This window comes from Ornithorhynchus anatinus, chromosome 5 (assembly GCF_004115215.2).
Source record: "Ornithorhynchus anatinus isolate Pmale09 chromosome 5, mOrnAna1.pri.v4, whole genome shotgun sequence".
In the NCBI taxonomy this organism is placed as follows: Eukaryota; Metazoa; Chordata; class Mammalia; order Monotremata; family Ornithorhynchidae; genus Ornithorhynchus; species Ornithorhynchus anatinus.
Window position 1 is genome coordinate 21693490 of NC_041732.1, and position 25047 is coordinate 21718536.

At 47.0% G+C, this 25047-nt stretch overlaps 1 protein-coding gene across 1 annotated transcript in view; it reads left to right on the forward strand.

Moving 5' to 3' along the window:
* The window catches only part of ABHD2 (abhydrolase domain containing 2, acylglycerol lipase), a 109978-nt gene that overhangs the window by 31362 nt on the left and 53569 nt on the right, over positions 1–25047 (forward strand). The gene's annotated exons all lie outside the window — the stretch shown is intronic.

Genomic DNA, 25047 nt, shown 5'->3' on the forward strand with positions numbered 1-25047 from the left:
AATGACCCTTCCCGAAAGGCACCCGGCAATACTTTGAGAAGCCGCAGTAAAACCCTGCCAGGTTTCGAGCCATTTGTCAAATGTCCCATTTCCATTTCCCTTCAGGTGAAGCCATCATAAATATTGAGCGGAGACGTATTTTAATGAGGAGAAAGCAGGGGCTTGATAAGTGTTGGCCAGCTATTTTATGGGAGAATGCATCACACTTCCTCCATTAGTTAATAAAGGCATTTCTTTCAATTCAGGAAGGGTTGGTAGCCCATCAAACTGTGACCAGCTTCTGTGGCGGGGCCAAGAGGAAATGCTCTCATGTTGTTTCGCAATGGGAGCGTGAGGTTTAAGGAGAGCTGCAGTTGCTCCAAGGCTAAGCCCTGGGAACCACCAGCGCATTCCAGAGAATTTTGGGGGCCCTTCCAGCGTCACATTTCAGAGAGTTTTGAAGACCCTTCCAGCTTCCCACGCCTCTGGCCACGCTCCCCTGCTCACCCCCACCTCAGCTCAGAAGCGGTGACATTGTGGTGAGAGACCGGAACAAGTGAAAGCACTGTGGATCCCAGCAGCCCCAGAGGCAGTACGCACTTGGCTTCTCTCCTCTGTGACCTTTTTTTTTTTTAATGGTATTTGTTAAGTGCTTACAATGTGCCAGGCACTGTACTAAGTGGTGGCATTAGGTACAAGGTAATCAGGTAAGACACAGTCTATGTTCCATATGGGGCTCACAGTATTGTCATTTCACAGATGAGGTGAAGTGATTTGTCCAAGGTCACACAGATAAGTGGCCAGAGGCGGGATTAGAACTCAGATCTCCTGCCTCCCAGGTCCATACTCTATCCATTAGGCCATGCTGCTTCTCCCAACTGTAACAAGACAAAGAAAAGTTCAGAAAGCAAGGCAGCCTAAACTCTCACTGCCATGTCAAGGTTTCAGGAAGTGAGCAGTGAAAATAGCTTAGAAAAGAAGTGCTAGAAGGCTCCTTTCCCAAGGGCCAAACTTCTATTCTGGCCCTGTGTCTCCCTATTTTGTATTTCCTGGCTGTCAGGAATCGGAGGCATGGAGAATGAGAATAGCCTGGTGGTTAAGCCCCAAAGCAGTCAGCTGGGCAATGAGGGCTATTTTCTACTTTCCCGTGCGGTGAAAGAAGATGTGAGCATGTTGCCTCGATGCCCTTATGGCTTTGTAATTGGCTTATGGGATGGTTTCATTCCTGGAAGATTTTCTTAATCTGTTTCTGCCGATGGCAGCCTCGTTAATTTTCTCTCCGGCAGAAAGCAGGAGGAGTTGAGCAGTTGGGTCAAAAAAAATTCAGACAGTGCTTCTGGCTCCAGACCTCTGTGCCTTCTCTTTTTGGAGAGTGTATATTTAAAGCACATGTTTGAACAGCCAACTGAATACACATTGGCCTCTGCCTTGTCTCTACAGGATTCCCTCCGCTAATGCTTAGCAAAGTAAATGGTGAAAATATTCCTCTAGAAAATTAGTTTTGAGGGACAAGACTCAAGCTCTCCAGGGCCGCTAGGACTGGTACGAGGAAGTCAGCGAGCTGACCATGAGATTCCGAGAGGGAAAGAGATTGTGTATATGTGCACGGGCTTGTGTCGGTGGTTCCTTCTCAGAAATAATAGCCCCTCTCGGGGGTTTCTTTCTCCCGAAGCATCGACAGATCACAATGTAGAGATCGCCAATTACTGGTTTCACTATGCACTATGGTCAGAGCTGTTTCTTTTACTTGCAGTTCCCACTCAGGCGAAACTTATATCTGATTAAGCTAGCCCGTTTTTCTTTCAGTCCACGCTTTCTGCCTGTGGGATTTCTGTGCCCCTAGAACATCAGGGTTAGAGGTTCATGGTCAGTCCCTGCACTCAGCACCTTAGTTCCAGGCCTTGTCTTCTCATGGAGAGACTCCAGGACCTTCACCCTCCAAAATGACTTCCGGGGAGCGATAGAGCCAGGAATTATTCAATACCCGTTCTCCTTCCTACTTTGACTGCGAGCCCTGTGTGGGACGGTAACGGTCTGACCTGATTGTCTTGTATCTACCCCTGCTCCCCAGCTAAAGTGCTTGGCACAGTAGCGTCGTGGATAGAGCATGGGCCTGGGAGTCAGAAGGTCATGGATTCTGATCCTGGCTCTGCCACTTGATTGCGGTGTGGCCTTGGGCAAGTCACTTGATTTCCCTGTGCCTCAGTTACCTCATCTGTGAAAGGGGGATTGAGACCATGAACCCCATGTGGGACAGGGATGTGTCTGACCTGATTTGCTTGTATCCACCCCAGTGCTTAGTACAGTGCCCGGTGCATAATAAGCACTTAATAAATGCCACAATTATTATTACTACAGGACTAGACAAGTGCTGAACAAATAGCACAGTTATTCTTACCATCTATCCCCCTAGACTGTAAGATCATTTTGAGCAGGGAGCTTGTCTACTATCTCAGCTATGTTGTACTCTCCCAAGCACTTAGTACAGTGTTCTGCGCACGGTAAGCGCTCGATAAATACGATTGATCGATTGATCTAATGTCAGCGGTGTCATTGAGACTATGGGACTCTGCTCTATGGGACGTAAGACAAGTGCCTAGTGGAATGACTCTCAGAACTGGCAAGGCTAGTCAGATCTGGGTTGGGAGATGGGCAAGAATTCGGACTTCCAATGCTGAGCAGAGCATATATCTGGGAAATTGGAGCCTGGATTTACACAGCAGCCTGACTTGGGCCGAGTGTCAAGTGTTTCCTGTTGAACATGGGGCCTGTTGCCTCCTCTCCTACCACAGAAATGATCCAGAGCCAGAACACCCACAGTGCTAACATTTTGAGCACTCGCTCAAGTCCCCACCTCATCTTACTTGCAAGGGAGAGCAGGGGGGGGCTGAAGAAACCCAGCTTCCTTCCACCCACGTGACTCCCCTTTCCAAAGAAAAGCCTCAGAAACAAATGTATTTAACGCTCTGCAAATTGATATGCAGATCAATGCAGATTTCCAACAAAGTATTCACTCATGACTAATTAGAGGAGGCTGTTGGGAAGCTGCTGGTGCCCAAACTCCAGGGAAACATTGCATGAGGTTACTAATTGTTCTGAGTGTATAGGAAGCTGATTAGGACACTCTCTTTTTAAGGATTTCTCCTTCTTTCTTTCCTCTCTTAAAAACACAAAGCATTAAGGGCCACCATTTCTTCCCTTTCCCGCGGCACATTGGCATAAGGACTGGCAACTGAAATTAGCCCTGGATGATGCGGGGTGGCGTTGACCTTCACCTGCCCAACCACCCGCTCCCCTCACCCTGACTTTCCCTTCTCAGTAGACAACCCCAAGCCATCCTCCCTTTCTCCCAAGTCCGAAACCATGGCAGGATCCACTCTCATTCAGTCACCCTGACTTTCCCATCATTGTAGACAACGCTGCCATCCTCTCTGTCTCCCAAGCCCATAATCGTGGCATAATCGTCAACTCATGAATCTTTCAACCACCTTGGCTTTTCCTTCACTTTAGACAGCACCATCACTCTCCCTGTCTTACAAGTCCATAACCGTGGCATTTTCCTCTACTCAGCTCTCTGATTCTCTTTCACCCGATTCAGTCTGTCATCAGATTCTCTCAGTTCTCCCTTCACAGCATCCCTAGAATCTGTTTTTTCCTCTTCTTCCAATTTGCTACCACAGTGAACCAAGCTCTTGTCATATCCTCCGGACCGTAAGCTCATCTCTAGACTGTAAGCTCACTGTGGGACAGGAATGGGTCGACCAACTCTGTAGTAGTAAACTCTCCCAAGCGCTTAGAACAGTCCTCTGCATATAGTAAACCTTTCATAAATATCATTGATTGATTGATTAACATGCTGCCGTGACGGTAGCATCAGCTTCCTCGCTGACCTCCCTGCCTCCTGTCTCTTCCCCACTCCAGTTCATACTTCACTTCCCGGATCATTTTTCTAAAAAATAGTTCAGGTCATGTCTCCCGAATCCTCAAAAACCTTCAGTTATTAATATTATTGTTGCTTGATATCTGTTAAGTGCTTATTTATATCAAGTACTGTTCTAAATGCTAGGGTAGATATAAGTTAATCAGGTTAGACACAGTCAAATATTTATTGAGCACTTACTGTGTGCAGAGCACAGAACTAGGCCCTTGGGAGAGTACAGAACAACAATATGACAGATACAGTCCCTGCTCACAATGAACTTACAGTCCAGAGCAGGAAACAGACATAAATATAAATAAGTAAATTACAGATATGTACATAAGTGCTCTGGGACTGGAAGCGGGGATGAATAAAGGAAGCAAGTCAGAGTGACGCAGACGGGAGTGGAAGAAAAGGAAAAGAGGGCTTAGGCAAGTCCTCAGTCTCTGTCCCACATGGGGCTCCCAATCTAAGTAAGAGGGAGATGAGGAAACTGAGGCCTAGAAAAGTTAAATCATTTGCCCATGGTCACACAGAAGGCAAGTGGCAGAAGCAGGATTAGATCCCAGGTCCCCTGACTCTCAGGCCCAAGCTCTTTCCATGAGGTCATGCTGATCCTCAGTTGTTGCCCATCCACCTTTGCATCAAACAAAATCCTTACCATTGAATTTAAAGCCCTCAGTTCTCTCCCTCCTAAGCTTACTTTGCGGATCTCCTACTACAACCCAGCCTGTACAATACGCTCCTCTAACACCAATCCACACTTTGTATCTCGAGCTTTGTCTATCTTGCCTCTGCCTCCTTGTCTGTATTCCTCCTCTGGCCTGGAGCTCCCTACCCTTTGGTATATGACAGAGCACCTCTCTCCCCACCCTCAAAACCCTCCTAAAAATCACATCTCCAAGAGCCCTTCCCTAAATCCTCATTTCCTCTACTCATACTCCCTCTGCATCATCTAGGCATTTGGATTTGTACCCCTTAAACACTTGATATTCACCCCACTATCTGCATATCCGTATAGTACATATCCCTATACTTTGATATTTCCTTTCTCATTTATTTTAATGTCCGTCTCCCCATCTAGATGTTCTTCTCCTTGGGGAGAGATCATGTTTACCAATTCACTTATGTTGTATTCTCCCAAGCCCATAATACAGTGCTCTTGACCCAGTAAGCACTCAATAAATACCAGTGATTGATTGATTGGTATGGCGATGCTATCTGAAACAGAGTATGCCTCAATTTTCTTGGCTCACATCCCCATCCAAAGAACATCCTTAGGCTCTTCAACAATTAGGGTCCAAAGAATCGCATCCAGAGAGGGCCTCAGAGATACTGGCCAATGAGCATTGAGCATCTTTGGGGGCCAGGTTTGAGACTAGGTGGTAATCTTCTTGTGGGAATCTACCTACACTGTGCGCTGGAGATGTCTTCAAGAACAGCTGTTTGCTGTAGCTTAAGCCTTTGAGGCATGATTGAGCAGTCAAACTGCCAACTCCCCCGAGACTGAGAACCTGTTTCCATGCGGAATATATCCAAAACTGACTCCCCTTTTTACAAACCTTTGGGGGTGGTTACAATTCCGGCAATTTCCAACAAGATTTTCCCACACCTGTAGAGCAGTTTGCCCAAGAACTTTCAGGTAGTACATCTCCAAAATACAGGAAGGGGTACATAGTATTTTTCCCAATTTGGAGATGTCAGCCAGCCAGTGATATTTACTGAGCACTTACTCTGTGCAGAGCACTGCATTAAGTGCTTGGGAATGTAGAGCACAGCAGAGTTGCTAGACATGTTCTCTGCCCAACAAGGAGGTTTCAGATTAGAGGAGATGGAGAATGAACTTCCTCAAGGCCAGAGACAGTGGCAGAGCCACAGTGAGGAACATTGACTTCTTGGCTCCCTCCCCATGCAGTGCACTCTGGTTAATGTTTGTCCCAAGCCAGTCAGGGTCATCTCATTTGCCCACTGATTTTCAAAGCTCGGGGAGGAAATCTCTGATATAGAGAGAAATGTGTGCCTTGGCTCCTCCCCTGGAGCCAAGATCACAGGAGATTTATTTTGGGCCCTGGACTGACTGAATCTGATGCCAAAGTCAATAAGGCCAGGCACTGCAAGTATTGTCCCCATTCTCTCTCCCCTCCCCCCGCAACCCTTCCTCCATGCAGGTGGCTATCACTGTCAAAGGCATCACCTTGAAAAACAGGAAAGGGAAGACTAGTGAGGGAGAAATTATCTGTGTGTGAACGATCTTGCTTTTCCAGGTATAAGGCTGATTAGCTCATTCACTAGAAAGCTGTTGCTGTTTTTCAAAACCATGCATTAATGAAAAACCAGTCATAATGGGCTGTGAACTAAAGTAAAAATATGTATCAGTTTGCATTCTTCACTTGTCTTCTCTCCCAGGGTGTATGCAGGAAGGCATTCTTAAATGCTTACTTTTAATTTTCTTGAAGCAAATGCAAAAACCTACTTTCATATGGCACTTTTCATATGGAAATGGAAGTTATTAGCGAACCATTTGCTGATAGGAGGGAGAGGAGGAGGAGTTAGGCTAAATGGGATTTTACATATCCCCCTACCCATTAAAAATGAGTCAGTGTTTGCCCAATAGTTTCTCTTTTTTTGGAGTGTAATGTCCATAAATGTTCTTGAATTTAAAAGGGCTCGGAACCTCTTAGCTGCCTTGAGCTTTTCAGAGCGTTTTATGAAGGTAACCTAATAATGAGTACGCTGGAAAGGTCAGAATGATCTAATGCAGGCAGGTCCTAGTCCTCAATACCTGTTGTCTTCATGAAGGAAGGGAAAGATATTAGAATGCAAGAGAAGCCATTCCTGGGTCAGGTCAGGGGCCTATCCACCCTACGGTTTGGTCTCCAGCAGTGCCAAGCACGATGCTTGGCGGAATCACTTGCTGGTTGATCTGAGCACCTATCCTCATGGGTCAGGTCCCTCGGCTGTCACCATTAACTTTCCCCTCTTCCTCCCAAACTTTATAAAAGGTGCTGGTACTGTAAGTGGACCAATGGTTCTTCTGGCCCAGTAGTCCATGTCTGACATTGGCACTTGGAAAAACCCGGAGGAGCCTTCTTCTGACGATTACCCTCCTGGTCGCAGAGCTAAGCGCTCATCGTCCCCAGTGCCTATTCTGTGCTGATGGAACTGCTACCACTGTGCCATTTTGGAGGTTCCGGGGTGCTCCGCGTGGAGCCCCACTGTGTCAGAGGCTGCCACGGAGCAGCAATCCTCTCAGCCTCTAACGCGGAGCCAAGCTGCTCAGCAATATTGGAGGAGATTTGGAGAGAGACCCCGGGCCACATTCTTGTTTTACTTTGGGTCGGGCCTGACGGAAAGAGGAGAGAGGAAGTCAGGTGTGCCCTGGGCTTCTGCATGTGAGCAAGGCATTTGGAGACAAGGTCACTCCCCAAGGGAGGGACAACATAGGCACCATCAAAGCTGCGACATGGCTCTGAGGATTTTCTTCTACAAAACGACTGGGACTGATGAAGAGCTCATTTGCTTCGACTACCCTGTGGAATTGTACCACATCTCCATTTTAATGCTTTTGTCTTTGAGTTTCTTTTCTTGAATATGTTCGTTCTACGAACAGTCGTTAATAATATCTAAGTTATTATTTACTGGAGTTACAGAGGTAGAAGTTCAAGTCATAGGCTTTAGGGAGTTTTGCAACCTCTGGGGGATCACACTAAAGTGTCAAAGTGTCGTAATGTGATTTCCTCTTGTTCAGCTACAGCTAAAAACCCCACCACCCTCAGGCAGAGGCGGTAGGGAGGACCTAGGACAAATTGGTTGGTTACTGAAGTGTTGGAACTGAAACCAAGTGGAGGTAGGTTGGAAAAACTTCCTAGAAGAGGTGAATCTTAAACAGGGTTTTGAAGATGGGGAGAGAGCCAGTTTGGGGAAGAAGAGCAGGAAGAATTATGTCATACTCACAAGCACTTAATATATCTGTAATTTATTAAGGTCTGCCTCTCCCTCTAGAACGAAAGCTCCTTGTGGGCCCGGAAAGTGTCTGCCAACTCTGTTGTATTGTACTCTCCAAAGTGCTTAATACAGTGCTCTACATATAGTAAGCACTCAAGAAATACCACTGATGGATTGACTGATTGCTCTACACACAGTAAGCACTCGGTAAATGCCATTGATTGATTCGAGGCAAGAGGAGTGGTTGAGAAATGAGAGGACAGACAAAGTGAGCATAAGACAGACACCACCGGGAGATTTGCGTGGTTAAAACAGATCACTCCAGTTGACGCAGTCGACGTGCAGGAGAGCGAGTCTAAGATCCGATGTTTTAAGTTGATGCAGAGGGCAGTGCAGAACCCCTGCAGAGTTTTGAGAAGTCGAGGGGCTCGATCCAAGGCACAGTAGACATGCTGTATCCCTGCTGCTCAAGAGACTCATGCTTGTCTTCACAAACCAGCTGCTGGCTTGGATCATTGGAAAGAGTTTGATATTATTGTTGCTGGAGAACCTGACAGATACCTGAGACTGGTAGGTGGATTTCCATGTAGAATGTAACCGGAGCCCACAGCTAGTTAGTTGCAGTGAACAGTACACCTCTCCCTCTGAGCACTTTTCTTTAAGCCCTTTTCAGTCTGCAGCTTGGGGACAAAATGACAGAAATCCAAGACTTCCCCTTGGGCTGACCTGTTTCCCCCCTCTCCCATGGTTTCAGCACTCCATCTTTCTCCTCCCCCCAACAGTTCACTAGCCTGGTACATCTCCCTAATGGAAATAGTACATGGATATTAATTAGCACATACCTTTCACTGCCTGTTAGCCAAAGAGCCTGCCTTCCTAGCAACTGTCATGACAGTAATGTCTGAATTGTTTGTTTTTTTTTTGTGCCAGGCACTGTACTAAGTGCTGGGGTAAGTATGAGCTAATCAGTTTGAACACAGTCCATATCCATATGGGGCTCACAGTCTTAATCCCCATTTTACAGATGAGGGAATTGAGGCACAGAGAAGTGAAGCGACTTGCTGAAAAGTCACACAGCAGACAACTGGTGGAACTGGGATTAGAAACTAAGTCCTTCTGACTCCCAAGCCCAGGCTCTATCCGCTAGGCCACTCTGCTTCTCTGTTCATAGTTCTTCGGCCTTATGGATGTCGGGAGAACCTTTTATCATTAAATTTCAATTCCCAATCGCTTCCGAGAAGGCAGAGGCTCAGTTCTTCCCCTCTTTCTCCCTCCAGCCTCACACAACTAGCCTTTCCCTTCCCCACCTCCCCTGCCCGCCCATCTGGCCTTTCCTCCTATTGGTGGTACCCCCTTTCAGATCAATTCATATCCCAGACGGGTCTTTGGATTGGGAATGTGCTACATGGATTGTGTGCTTCTGGCCTGGGAGAGGACTGTGCTTTTTCTAGCACTCAATAATTCACAGTTCATTTTAATAATGAATTGGGGGCCATCTTCTCAAGCCTTGTCAGTCTTAGATTGTGAGGCCCCCGGGGGACAGGGACCATGTCTGATTCCCATCTGTGTGTTCTCTCCCAGCACTTAGTACAGGGCTCTGCACCCCATAAGCACTTATTAAATACTACTATGAAGAATGCAGGAAAATGTTTGCATCTTTGTTTTGTCTTGTAATATGCAGAATTGTTCTGCAAGCAGGTTGAGGAGAAAGATTAATCCAGATAATGACAAGTTCATTCTTGTTTCTCTTTCTCTCGCTCTCTCCACCTCCATCCAACGTGGTCTCTGTCTCCAAATTTTTTGAGAGGAGTTTAAAACCTTTGAAGTGTTTCATTGATAATGGGGAGAAATAAATTACATTTCTTAATATCCCTTTGGCCACAAAAGCATTTCAAATCAGATTAACTCAAGCCTCTTTTTTTCCCTTCATCTATGTTTATAGTTCATGCTGTCTGCTAAGGCTTTGACCTTTCCTCTATAAAATATTCATCACTCTGACTCTTTCACCTCATCTTCTGAAATGGTTGCATTTCTTTGTCAATGTTGTAGATGTATTGACTTGGAGGCCTGAGGTAAGATATTAAAAATTGATAAGGCAGCCTTGGAAGTACAATGTGATTGATTATGCAGACACCAGAACTCATCAGGAACTTACCTAGGTAGTTAGGTATGATATTTGGTAAGTGCTTACTATGTGCAAAGCACTGTACTAAGCGCTGGGGTGAATAAAGCAAATTGTAGAGAGCCATGTTGATAGGCCTTCAATAACAATAATCATAATAGTGGTATTTGTTAAGCTCTTACTATATGCCAAGGACTGCACTAAGTGCTGGGATAGATACAAGTTAGGTCCCACGTGGGACTCGCAGTCTAAGTAGGAGGGAGGACAGGTACTGAATCTCCATTTTACAGGTGAAGAAACTGAGGCCCAAAGAAATATTGAAACTTGCTAGTCACACAGCAGGAAAGTGGTGGAGCTGGGATTAGAATCAAGGTCCTCCAACTCCCAGACTTTTAAAAACCAAACTTGACAGAGACCAAGCATGAGTGTTTGAGTTGTCTTGTGGTTCTCTGGCTTCAGTTCAACTGGCTTTCCTCTGGATTCAACAGAAACCATGGGCCTATTATTCAGGAGACAGCCCAAGAAGTAAAGAACATTGCACTAATTTATGCATGAAATGGATCAATCTAAACAGTCATACTGGTCTAAAGGCTTCTGCTCCCTTAGATTGGGAGATCATGTCCAAACTTTTTTTTAACGCTGTCAGCTCTTACTGTGCGCCAGGCACTGGACTAAGTACTGGGCCAGACACAAGCTAATCAAATTGGATAGTCCATAGCCCATATGGGGCTCACAGTTGTAATCCCCATTTTACAGATGAGGTAACTGAGGCCCAGAGAAGTGGTAGAGCCGGGATTAAAACCAGGTCCTTTTGACTCATAGGCCCATGTTCTATCCACTAGGGCAAGATGTGTCACACAATCTGATTATTTTGTATCCGCCCTAGTGTTTAGACCAGGGTTTACCACACAATAAGCGCTCCATAAATACCATCAATGGTGGCATTCCTGTCTCAGAATGTACACACTTCTAAATGAATGGTGTCATGTACACTCTTCTAATGGAATTGTATTTGAACAGGAGTCAGGATGGTGCCTAGGAACCATCCGCAGGACTTTATGTCTTTGTCCCCGCTCATGTCTTCCATCTTGTTCTCTTTCATCCTTCCTTCCTTCCCCACCTCTCTGTCCATCTCCTCAGCACGATCTAGCGAACTACAGCGTGTCTCTCTTCCTCTCAGCTTTCCTCATCCATAGCAATGTCCTGGAAGCCTACAGTTGACCGGGCACTGTCTTTGACACTTGGGAATGGGCAGTAGAAATGAACAATGCAGTCCCTGCCTTCAAGGAGCTCAATAAATCAGAAAGCCATCCTAAGGGCTTAAGAGAGTACAGCAGAGTTGATAGACATGATCCCTGCCCTAAAGGAGCCTACAATCTAGTGGAGGAGACAGACATTAAAATAAATCATAGATAGGAGACACAGCAAAGTATAAGGATTTAAGTGCTTTCGGGTTGGGGGGTGTATCAAAGTGCATGGGGGGACGGACCCAAAGTGTGTTGGCGATGCAGAAGGGAGATGGAAGAAGGTGACGAGATGAGAGGTTAATCAGGGAAGACTTCATGGAAGAGAGATGATTTTAGTAGCAGCACTTTCTATGTGCCAGACACTGTCCTAAATGCTGGGGTAGGTACAAGATCGGACATCAAGGTCGGCTAATCAAGCGTTTAGTACGACACTCTGAGCACAGTAAGTGCTCGATAAATGCCATTGGTTGATTGGACACCCGTGCCCAACATTATTCTCACAGCCTAAGGGGGAGGGGATGGATAGTGAATGCCCATTTTACAGATGAGAAAACTTGGGCACAGAAATGTTAAGTGATTTGCCAAGGCAAGTGGCAGAGCCGGTACTCGAATCCAGGTCCTCCACCTCGCAGGCCTGGGCTCTTTCCTCTAAGCTACCCTGCTTCCCGCGGGGGCTCGGAAGATGCCCTCCTCCACTGCCCTCCACTTCCAGGTCCTTAAAGAGCCGAAGGTCCAATGGGCGTGCCCACCTACTAGCCTTCGGCTGGCCCTGGCCTCAGCTTCACCCTGACTTGGGCGACTCACTGATGCTTGGCATCTTAGCCTCTCCCGTCCCTCGGACTCGCCCCTTAGGCCGGCCCAGTCTCAGAGCTCAGCCAGCCGGCTCCAGAAGTTTGGCCCTTGGGCATAGCCACTCAGCCCTCCCCGCCCCCAGACTCAGAGGCCGGACCCGTCCTAGCTGTCAGGGGCTCAGTGCCCCAACCCGTTCCAGCCCTGGACCATGGCCCACCGCGGGGCTCTGCCTCGGCCTGTGCTTCGCTTGTCCTGCCGGGAGAGCGACTTTCAGCAAGCACGATTGCCCCAATGAAATCCATGTCTAAGAGTGGGTGGTGGCGGGGGTGGACGGGACGTCTTGGCCCTGCCAGCAGTCTGAAACCAATCCTTTTTGGCTCGTACGTGTTTTGCTCCATTGGGTAGCCTGTGTATTGGGCCAGCCCAGCCAATACCAAACGAAAGCTGCTGCTTAATGTTAATTCCAGCTCCAATCTTGACCTGCCTTGTTAGCTCTCTTAGAGGAAGGAGCAGGCTGCCAACTAGATCATTCCTCCTTTAACAAGATGGAGAAAGAGATTCCCCTTGCAAGACACTCAGTACAGTACTCCTCATGATTCTGTTCTCTCGTCAGTGCAGCATCCTTTCCAAAATCCAAATCAGTCCATAAGTGGTATTTATTGAGCGCTCTCTGTGTGCAGAGCAACTTTTCGGAGAGTACGAAAGAGTTGGTAGACACATTCCCTGCCCACAGAGAGCTTGCACTGAAGACATTATCCCAAACGAGGATTTTTATGTTCAGATGGCTGGAGAAAAAGACCATACGGAGATCCCTCTCTGCAGTTGCGGTAGGAAGGTCTGGGGCGAGCTAATAGACCTCCCGCCTCTGCCCCTCTGTTTGCAGAGCGGAGATATTGAGCAGGTTTTAATTTTTATGGAGAGCACTGAAATGCTGAAGATCTCCTGGGTAAATGAAGGAGCCCCCTCTCTCCTCTGGTCGCTCTGCACAGAAGTCACAAATTATGGGACTCCTGAGTCACAACAGTTACTCTGTTGACAAAAATCGAAACCGTCAGGCGTAAATTCCCTCCTGCTCCGACGTCCACTCTTTCGTCCTTCTCGGCCGTGTCTCGAAATCTCCCATCTGCTTTCAAAAACAACTCCCTCCATGTGCCTCCATCCCCACCTCTTCTCTCTCTCCAAAACTACTCTTGCAACCAATCAATCAATCAATCAGTGGAATTTATATAAAGCATTATTCTTCTTCCCTCTCTGATTGCCATGTTCAATCTCTCATGTTTCTCCTCTTCTAAAAAATGAAATCTTCTTTAGATCCCACTACCATTGCCCTATCCCCCTCCTCCTTTCATTGTCCAAACTACTGTAATGTTTTATATATATACTTAGTGTCTTTCCTTCCTCTCCTCCAACTTCCCTTTCTTTTTCCCCAACAGTATTTGTTAAGCACTTGCTATGTGCCAGGCACTGTACTAACTGCTAAGGTAGATACAAGCCGATAAGATTGGACACAATCCATGATCCACATGGGACTAACAGTCTTCATTCCCATTTTACAGATGAGGGAATTGAGGCACAGAGAAGTTAAGTAACTTGCCCAAGGTCACATAGCATACAGATGGCAGAAATGTAATTGGAACTCAGATTTTCTGACTCCCAAGCCCTTGTTCTTTCCACTAGGCCTCACTGCTCCCTTTTTGACCCTCTACAATCTGGTTTTCACCTGCTTCATTGCACTGAGACCGCTCTCTTGAAGGTCACCAATGACCTCCTTCTTGTCAAATCTCATGAACTCCACTCTGTCCTAATCTTATAGTAATGAATAATTATGGTATTTGTTAAGCGCTTATGTGTCATGCACTGTTATAAGCCCTGGGGTAGATACAAGTTAATCAGTTTGGACACAGTACCTATCCCACATGGGGCTCAGTCTATGAAGGAGAGAGAACAGTATTGAATCCCGCTTTTACAGTTGACGAAACCGCCTCCCAAAGAATTGAAGTGACTTGTCCAAGGTCACACAGCAGGCAAGTGGTAGATTGAGATTAGAACCCAGGTCCTCTGACTCCCAGGTCTGTGCTCTTCCCACTGGGCTGTGCTGCTTCTTGAGATGTTAACATCTTCCTCCACATCGCAGCTGCTTTTGACAGTGCACCTCTCCCTTCTTTTGTTCATTCATTCAATAGTATTTATTGAGCGCTTACTATGTGCAGAGCATTGTACTAAGCGCTTGGGATGAACAAGTTGCCAACAGATAAAGACAGTCCCTGCCGTTTGACGGGCTTACAGTCTAATCGGGGGAGATGGACAGACAAGAACAATGGCAATAAATAGAGTCGAGGGGAAGAACATCTCGTAAAAACAATGGCAACTAAATAGAATCAAGGCGATGTACAATTCATTAACAAAATAAATAGGGTAATGAAAATATATACAGTTGAGCAGACGACTACAGTGCTGTGGGGATGGGGAGGGAGAGGTGGAGGAGCAGAGGGAAAAGGGGAAAAAGAGGGTTTAGCTGCGGAGAGGTAAAGGGGGGATGGCAGAGGGAGTAGAGGGAGAAGAGGAGCTCAGTCTGGGAAGGCCTCTTGGAGGAGGTGAGTTTTAAGTAGGGTTTTGAAGAGGGAAAGAGAATCAGTTTGGCGGAGGTGAGGAGGGAGGGCGTTCCGGGACCGCGGGAGGACGTGACCTGGGGGTTGACGGCGGGATGGGCAAGACCGAGGGATGGTGAGGAGGTGGGCGGCAGAGGAGCGGAGCGTGCGGGGTGGGCGGTAGAAAGAGAGAAGGGAGGAGAGGTAGGAAGGGCCAAGGTGATGGAGAGCCTTGAAGCCTAGAGTGAGGAGTTTTTGTTTGGAGCGGAGGTTGATAGGCAACCACTGGAGTTGTTTAAGAAGGGGAGTGACATGCCCAGATCGTTTCTGCAGGAAGATGAGCCGGGCAGCGGAGTGAAGAATAGACTGGAGCGGGGCGAGAGAGGAGGGAGGGAGGTCAGAGAGAAGGCTGACACAGTAGTCTAGCCGGGATATAACGAGAGCCCGTAACAGTAAGGTAGCCGTTTGGGTGGAGAGGAAAGGGCGGATCTTGGCGATATTGTAGAGGTGAAACCGGCAGTCTCGGTAACGGATAGGATGTGTGGGGTGAACGAGAGAGACGAGTCAAGGATGACACCAAGATTGCGGGCCCGAGAGACGGGAAGGATGGTCGTGCCATCCACGGTGATAGAGAAGTCTGGGAGAGGACCGGGTTTGGGAGGGAAGATGAGGAGCTCAGTCTTGCTCATGTTGAGTTTTAGGTGGCGGGCCGACATCCAGGTGGAGACGTCCTGGAGGCAGGAGGAGATGCGAGCCCGAAGGGAGGGGGAGAGAACAGGGGCGGAGATGTAGATCTGCATGTCATCTGCGTAGAGATGGTAGTCAAAGCCGTGAGAGCGAATGAGTTCACCGAGGGAGTGAGTGTAAATGGAGAACAGAAGAGGGCCAAGAACTGACCCTTGAGGAACTCCAACAGTTAAAGGATGGGAGGGGGAGGAGGCTCCAGCGAAGGAGACCGAGAATGACCGGCCAGAGAGGTAAGAGGAGAACCGGGAGAGGACAGAGTCCGTGAAGCCAAGGTGAGATAAGGTATGGAGGAGGGGGGGATGGTCGACAGTGTCAAAGGCAGCAGAGAGGTCAAGGAGGATCAGAATGGAGTAGAAGCCATTGGATTTGGCAAGAAGGAGGTCATGGGTGACCTTAGAGAGAGCAGTCTCGGTAGAGTGGAGGGGACGGAAGCCAGATTGGAGGGCGTCTAGGAGAGAATGGGAGTTAAGGAATTCTAAGCATCGATTGTAGACGACTCGTTCTAGGATTTTGGAAAGGAAGGGTAGTAGGGAGATAGGGCGATAACTGGAGGGGGACGTGGGGTCAAGAGCGGGAAACACTACCTAACGTTGGGCTTCTCCTGATTCTTCTCTTACCTTTCCTGGGATCCTTCTCAATCTCCTTCACTGGCTCTTCCTCTCCCTCCCACCCCCTAACTGTGGCTGGCCCTCAAGTCTCTTTTCAGGTCCCCTTCTCCTCTCACTTTATGTTCATTCCTTTTGAAGCTCATCCACTTCCGTGGCTTCAGCTATCACGGTTTTTGTTTTTTTTGGGGTACGCGTTTTTGTTTTTAATAGCTTACAGTCTAGAGGGGAAGACAAGCATTAATATAAATAAATAATGTATAATTTATAATTTAAATATATGTACAGAGTATGTACATCGGAAGAACCTCCCAACTGTGGACCCCTGATCCCCACGTCTCACATTCTTTGTTCCTCCTAAACTGAGCTCCACACTGTCCCTCTCCCATCGCTGACCTCTTGCTCACATCCTTCCACCTATCTGGAACTTCCCCTCCCTTCATCCTGACCCACCACACAGCTCTCCCTGTCTTTAAAGCCCCTTCTGAAACCCCTGAACAACCTCTCATTTCACCACCTTATATCCCAGCTGCCACTTAAGCCCTTAAAGGATTCACAACCATGTAGCACTTGTGTACCTAATTTATATGCTCATTTACTTCCTTCTGTATGTAGCTGATGTAAAGATATGGCTCCCTGTTCCTAGATTATAAAACCCTTTGAGGGCAGGGATCATTTCTATTAATTCTGTTGTACCCTTCCAAGTCCTCAGTACGGTACTAAATACACAATAGAAATTCAGTAAATCTACTGAGTGATCGAGTCCCAAACCCTGTCCATCAAACAGTGGTATTTATTGAGCACTTACTGTATGCGGAGCAAAGTACTAAGCACTTAGGCGAGCACAACAGAATAGAAAAGGTGGACACGAGCCCTACCCAACTGGAGCTTTCAGTCTAGATGGGGAGACAGACATTCACATAAATTACAGATCGATATGTACATAATTGCTGTGGGGGTGAGGTGCAAATCGAAGTGCTTAAGGGTTACAGATTCAAGCACGAAGGCAAACCAGAAAGGAGGGCAAATAGGGGAAGAGAGGGCTTAGTCAGGAAGGGCCTCTTGGAAGGGATGTGATTTGCCTAGGGCTTTGAAAGGGGTTTGGGTCAGATATGAGTGATCTGCTACTTCCAGGCCAGAGGGAGGACTTGGGCAAGGAGTCGGTGGCGCGAAAGACGAGATCGAGGTACAGAGAGCAGGTTGGCATTAGGAGTGAAGTGTATGGACTGGGTAAGGTTAAAAGGAGATGAGCTGATTGTATGTCTTAAAGAAGATGGTAAGGAGCTTCTGTTTGATGTAGACAGGGCTGGGCTTTATGACTTTTTTTTTCCCTTTAAAAGAAGGCGATTCTAATTCTTGCTTTGCAAAAGGTGCCTGTCTCTGGCTGCTGTAGCCTGGTTCAGCCTCAGAACCCCCCTAGGAGTTTAGGTCCTCTCCAGACAGACTTAAGAAAAAATGCTAAGCTTCTACCGGCCTAGCCAGGGGCCCTCCAGAAACCAGCCAACCCTCCCAGACCCAGCTCGGGTCTAAACCAGCTGTGGAAATAAGAAAGCCAGTCCCATTTGCTCCTGCGCTTAGCAGAAGGTTAGATCGTTCCTCAGTGCTGTGGGGTAACTTCATCATCATCCTCAATAGTGTGCTTGGGACCAAGCAGGATATATGAGATGCAGCATGGTGTAGCGGATAGAGCACGGGCCCGGGAGTCAGAAGATCATGGGTTCTAGTCCTGTCTCTGCCACTTGTCTGCCGGGTGACCTTGGTAAAGTCACTTGACTTCTCTGTGCCTCAGTTACCTCATCTGTAAAATGCAGATAGAGACTGTGAGCCCCATATGGGACAGGGACTGTGTCCAACCCGATTTGCTTGTATCCACCTCGGTGTTTAATACAGTGCCTGGCACATAGTAAGCGCTTAACAAGTGTCATAATTATTATTATTTAAATGTGGCCCTTGCCCTTGAGGTGCTTTCCATCTGATTGGGTGATACGGGACCGAGAGAACTGGCAGAACGCAGGCCTGGAAGAAATGATTTGAATTGGGCTGTTGAGGCCAGGCCCTAAAATGGGAGTTGTTTTCAAGAATCAGGCTCTAAGATCAGAATAGCTTCAGTGATTGAATGCTTAATCCCGGAAAACGCATTTTACTTCATAATTCAGGGGAAAATATGTGTCACCCCTGGAGTCTCTGGCTCTGACTGATACCGACAGTGCTTCAAAGAGAAACAAATTGACTGTGACATTTTCTAGATTCTAAGTCCAAGTCTGTGGCCCGAGCCCAGGAATCTTCCTTGCAGATCTTAATGGGACAGGAATGACTAGGCCATGCACAAGTTCTTTGGGTGCTATCAGTCATCCTGAGCTGGCTGCCAGTAGTTCTGTATCAGTGACACATTATGGGAATGTGTCAGATATTGCAGCTAGTAATGAACCACCCTAGATCTCTTCTGGTGTGTCAGCCTCTAATCATAAAGGTTGATATGCTGTGGGTGTGGGTGGAAGTAAGACATATGGGTTATTTACTGAGGTGGTCACCTAGCGAAAAGGAAAATTGCAGCATTGAACACTCCTTGCTCCTCCTCCTTCCACTCCCTCCTCCAGTCCCCCTAGACTCCAACGTCTGTGAAAATTGCCTATTGACTTATCAGAACAAAAGGTCACCGAGAGGCAAAAGAAGGCTGAGTGCTGTCCAGGCTTTTACTGTATCGGCTGCCTCGTTGACCTCCTTGCCTCCTGTCTCTCTCCTCTCCAGTCCTTACTTCTCTCAGCTACCCATATCATCTTTCTAAAAATTAAGTTCAGTCCCCATTTCTGCACTGCTCCGAAAACCTCCACCGGTTGCCCATCCACCCCATGTCTACCAGAAACTCCTTATCATTGGCTTTCTCTCCCTCCTACCTTATCTCATTCATTTCCTACTACAACCCAGCTTGCACACTTTGCTCCTCTAACCTCAGCCTCCTCACTGTACCTCGAGCTCATCTGTCGTGTCACCAACCTCTTGCCCTCGTCCTCCCTCTGGCCTGGAACTCCCCCTTCATATCTGAAATGCCACTGTTCTCCCCCATCTTCAGAGCCTTACTAAAATCATATCTGAGAGGCATTCCCTGACTAAGCCTTTATTGAATAATAATTGTGGTCTATATTAAGCACTTATTATGTCAAGCACCACATTAAGCACTGGCGTAGATAGAAGATAATAGATCCCACGTGAAGCTCAGTCTAAGTGGGAGAACAGGTATTGAATCGCCATTTTGCAGAAGAAGAAACTGAGGCATAAAGAAGTTAAGTGACTTGCCCAAGGTCACAAAGCAGACTTGCAGCAGAGCTGGAATTAAAATCCAGACCCGTGCTTTTTCCACTACACCACACTGCTTCCCATTTGCTCATTTCCTGTCTTCACACTCTCTTCTGCATCACCAACGCTCACGGGTCTGCTCCACTTAACCCCTTTACTGTTTACCCCACTCCCGACCCCACAGCACTAATGTACATGTTCTTACATTGCATCCCCTATCTGTCATTTATTTGAATGTCTATCTTCCCCTTTAGTCTGTAAGCTCCTTGTGTTCAGGGATCATTTCTTCTAACTCTTTTGAATCATACTCTCTGAAGGGCTTAGTGCAATAAGCCCTCAATAAATACCATTGATAGATTGAATTCCCCCACAGATCTTAACTTCTTATATACCCTGTAAAGTTTCAATTATGACTGTCTTAATTTAGGGGTTAACACCCGCATAAACCTGCTGAACTTTTCCTTGTTTATTTTAGGACACCAGGTCTTGTCTTGGCCTGGTGCTCCCAGCCAGAGGGCTAAAGCTTGGAATTCTTAGAGTGTATAGAAAAGCCACGTAAGTGTTTATTCCACTTAAAAATCTGCCAAATGTCATGTGATAGCTCAATTATTTATTTTGACTCCTCTCTAGTAGTAAATATATTTGTTACATTAAATTATATTTATATTTATATTACACATCCATTACAGTGTTAAACACTTTATGAACAGGGAAAATCATCTCTTTATTCTGCTATCCCAAGTGTCTCGTCCACTGTACACCAAATGAGTGCTCAATAAATGTTAGTACTACTGTTGATGATGCCTGCAGGGCCAGGACCATCGTCTGGACCTGTGAGGCTTTCTGAATTTTTGCAACCTAAAAATTCAGAAGCCTTAAGGTTTCCTTTTACCATAACTAGTCTCTCCTCACTTGCCTAGATGATGATGATGAAGTCTCCCAAGAAAAAACACAGAACAGCAGGGAGGTAGCAGCTTGGCCTAGTGGATAGAGTGCAGGCTTGGAAGGCGGAGGGACCTGGGTTCTAATTCTGGTTCCACCACTCATCTGTTGTGTGATCTTGGACAAGTCACTTCATTCATTCATTCATTGTCATATTTATTGAGCACTTACTGTGTGCAGAGCACTGTACTAAGCACTTGGAAAGTACAATACAGGAATAGAGACAGTCCCTGCCCACAATGGGCTCACTTCACTTCTCTGTGCCTCATCTGTGAAATTGGGATTAAAACCGTGAGCCCCATGCAGGACATGGAATGTGTCCACCCTGATTAGCTTGTATCCCTCCAGCGCTTAATGTACACACACACACACACACACACACACACACACGCACGCACAGAAAGTAGCAAGGCCTAGAGGATAGAGCACAGAATTGGGCATCAGGGACCCAGGTTCTAGTCCCGGTTCTACCATTTGCCTGCCCAGGGACATTGAACAAGTCACTTAACTTCTCTGCATCTCTTTTTACTCCATCTGTAAAATGGGGATTCAATATATGTTCTCCCTCCTTCTTAGACTGTGAGTTCCTATGGGGCAAGGACAGCGTCCATTCTGATTATCTCGTATGAGCCCCTGCCCTTCTTGATGCGGTGGGTGGCATAGAGCAAGTGCTTAATGGATACCCTCCAAAAACAGAAAGGCGAACCTCCGTGCTGAGACTTTTAGATCCGAGAACATGAGTGACGGAACTAAGTAGAGTGTTTAGTGGTTGAGGCAGTGGTGTTCACATCCCTGCCATTCGGGTTCCCACTGGGGCACGGAGTGCAGTGAGTGAGTGGGTAGGCAGGGGCACAGCCCAATGCAAAGTGCACCCATAGGAGTTTCTTGTGGGCAGGATCCATGCGCAGCCAGAGTGGCCAGCAGCATAGCACTGGGGCAGCCACTGCAGTCTTCTCCACCCACATTAGCCAGCTGCTTTTTTTTCAGGATTCCTACTGTGTCTCTCCACCTCCTGGGACCCCCTAGGTGGTTTTTGGTTCAAAATCTTCAGCACTGATGGCAAAGCCCCAGCCAACCTTCCCTCACTTGCAGAATCAGGACTAGAATCCAGGCCGCCCGATTCCTAAAGGTGTGGACTCTTTTATGTGGACCCATGGGTTAAACTGCCTTGGAACCACCCCCAGTTTTGAGGGTGCAGAACTCGATGTCCTTTTGGAAACAGTATAGCCTAGTGGATAGACACGGACTTGGAAGTCAGAGAACCTGGATTCTAATCCTGGCTCTGCCGCTCGTCTGCTGGGTAACCATGGGCAAGTCACTTCACTTCTCTGGGCCGCAGTTTCCTCATCTGCAAAAAGGGGATTCAAAAACCGTTCTCCCTCCTACTTCAATTGTGAACCCCAAATGGGACTTGATTATCTTGTATCTAGTCCAGCACTTAGTGCAGTGTGTGGCACAGAGCAATCACTTAACAAATACTATTATTAGTATCCTCATCATCCTCTGAGGATGATGCAAGACAGCTTTCCATCTCATTTGGCCAAAGACTAGACTGTAAGCTTGTTGTGGGCAGGGAAAGTGTCCGCCAACTCTGTTGTTCCAGCCCAAGCTCCTAGGACATAGTAAGCACTAAATAAATACCACTGATTGATTGAGTACACATCTTATCAAAAGAGAATCCCAAAGAAGTCATGTTGGAAACCTATCATCTACTAGTATCTATCTTGAACAATAACAACAACAGTAATAAATGATGGTATTTGTTAAGCACTCACTATGTGCCAGACACTGTACTAAGTGCTGGAATAGATACAAGATATTAGGGTCAGTCAAGGTCCCTGTCCCACATAGGACTCCCCGTCTTAATCCCTATTTTACAGTTGAGGCCCAGAGAAGTGAAGTGACTTGCCCAAGGTCACACAGCAGACACGTGGTGGAGCTAAGATTAGAACCCAGGTCCTCTCACTCCCCCAGCCCATGCTCTTTCCACTAGGCCACGAAATAAGGTAACCTTCATTGGAATTTGAATCGATAAGTTTCAACACTAAATGGTTTTTATATCTGATCCTCAGTTCTCTGAATATAATTTTTCCTCTTTCCTTACTGCCCTTTTGGTCAGCCGGAATAATGGAATCGAGTTGGGCCGTGACCACAACAGACTCTTGTCCTACAGAACGGCTAGGAGTTGGCTCAAGGCATTCCGGGGGCTGTGGAGCTTATCAGATGGGCAGCTGGAGAAGAGGTTGAGGAGGGTAAAGTTGCTTACATTGGGAGGAAATAATTTGTTTGCACTGTTTGAGAGCCACAGGAGAGAGATGTGTCAGCAAATCACATTTCCACCTCATTAGTGGCTTCTGTTTCTTGGTGCCATATTTCTTCCATTAGAAGCTGAAATGCAAACCATGGGCCTCTTCCTTTGAATTACACCTCAAGACCATCACCTCCTGAGAAATTATCCCTGATTAGCCCTACCCAATCCCCAACACTTCTCATATAATTATCGTGTTTGCATATACATAGTTGAGTTGTTTGTGTGTTTGTCTTGTCTCCCCTATTAAATGATCACTGCCTGGATGTTGCAAGTGGCATTTCCCTTTTTTTTCCTTTAACTGTGGGCCTGCAATACCTGGCAAAGGGCCATGCATCCTCAATGCTCAATAAATACTTTGAGTAGAAAATGCAGGCCTGCACCGGATATTATTGCTAAATGCAAGGTGGCTTTGTTGTTCCTGTCAGTCCTTGAATTATCCCTGCTAGCTAAGGGAGGAGGTCAGCATGGATCAATAAAATCCACAGGGTGTGGAAAATTCATATTCTAGCCATTATTTAGAACATCCTTCTGTATTAGTCCTTTCATCAGAGCTCTTGGAAAGGAGTAATAATAATAATAATGATTTTTTTGTTAAGCGCTTACTATGTGCCAAGCACCATTCTAAGCGCTGGGGTAGATCCAAAGCAATCAGGTTGTCCCACATGGGGCTCGCGGTCATAATCCCCATTTTACAGATAAGAGAACTGAGGCAAAGAGAAGTTAAGTGACTTGCCCAAGGTCACACAGCAAACAAGTGGCAGAGCTAGGATTAGAACCCATTACCTTTAAATCCTAAGCCCGTACTCTTTTCACTAAGCCACACTGCTTCTCTAAAGTTGCCTGATATGAGTATTCCCTCTCCCTTGTTTACCCCCTTCTCCTGATGTCTTTTGAATGTTTATTTTTTTATTTATTTATTTTTTGCAGATGTGGGTGGGTATTTGTTATGTGCTTACCATGTGCCAGGCACTTTACTAAACTCTGGGGTAGATTCAAGATAATCAGGTTGGACACAGTCCATGTACCACCTGGGGTTTACAGTCATAATCCCAATTTCACAGATGAGGTAACTGAGGCAAAGAGAAGTAAAGTGATTTGCCCAAGGTCACACAGCAGATGAGTGGTAGAGCTGGGATTAGAATCTAGGTCCTCTGACATCCAGGGCTGAGCTCTATCCACTAGACGACAATGCTTCTGTAAATGGAAGGAGGAAACCAGGGGCTAGGCTAATCCATAACTGGATGGAGAATCCCTGAATAATAGAGAATTTACTCTTTTGGTAGAGAGTGTTGCCAAACCAAGCACGTGTCACCAAGACGACCTCAGGCTGCATACTACAGGAACACCAAGTTAAAGAGTAACAAACACATTCTGAATAAGTAGCATGAAAGAGTGGAAAGAGCTCAGGCCTGGAATTCAGAAGACCTGGGTTCTAATCCCAGCTCCACCTCTCATCTGCTGCATTACCTTGGGCAAGACACTTCATTTTTCTGCACCTCAGTTACCTCATCTGTGAAATTGGGATTAAATCCTACTCCCTCCTACCTAGACTGTAAACCCCATGTGGGACAGGGACTGTGTCCAACGCAATCACCCTATATCTACCCCAGTGCTTAGAATAGCACTGGGCACATAGTAATGATAATAGTAATGATGGTATTTGTCAAGCGCTTACTATGTGTCAAGCACTGTTCTAAGCACTAGGGTAGATACAAGCTAACCAGATTGGATACAGTCCCTATCTCATGTCTAAAACTGAGCTCCTTATCTTCCCTCCCAGACCCTATCTTCTCCCTGACTTCCCTGTCACTGTGCATGGCACTACCATCCTTCGTCTCACAGGCCCGCAACCTTGGTGTCATCCTTGACTCAGCTCTCTCATTCACCCCACACATCCAATCCGTCACCAACACCTGCCGGTCTCACCTTTACAATATCGCCAAGATCCGCCCTTTCCTCTCCATCCAAACGGTGATCGTGCCGGTACAAGCTCTCATAATATCCCGACTGGATTATTGTGTCAGCCTCCTCTCTGATCTCCCTTCCTCCTGTCTCTCCCCACTCCAGTCTATTCTTCATTCCGTTGCCCAGATCATCTTCCTACAGAAACGCTCTGGGCATGTCACTCCCCTCCTCAAAAACCTCCAGTGATTGCGAATCAACCTCCGCACGAAACAAAAGCTCCTCACTCTGGGCTTCAAAGTTCTTCATCACCTTGCCCCCTCCTACCTCACCTCCCTTCTCTCTTTCTACTTCCCACCCCGTACACTCCGCTTCTCTGCCACTAACCTGCTCACAGTCCCTCGTTCGCGCCTGTCCCGCCGTCGACCCCTGGTCCCGTCCTACCGCTGTCCTGGAATGCCCTCCCTCCTCACGTCAGCCAAACTAACTCTTTTCCCCTCTTCAAAGCCCTACTGAGAGCTCACCTCCTCCAAGAGGCCTTCCCAGACTGAGCCACCCCTTTTCTCTCTGCACCCCCTCCACCCTCCCTTCCTCCCCCTTCCCCCTCCCTCTCCTCAGCTGAGCCCCCTTTCCCTCTGCTCCCCCTCCCCTCCC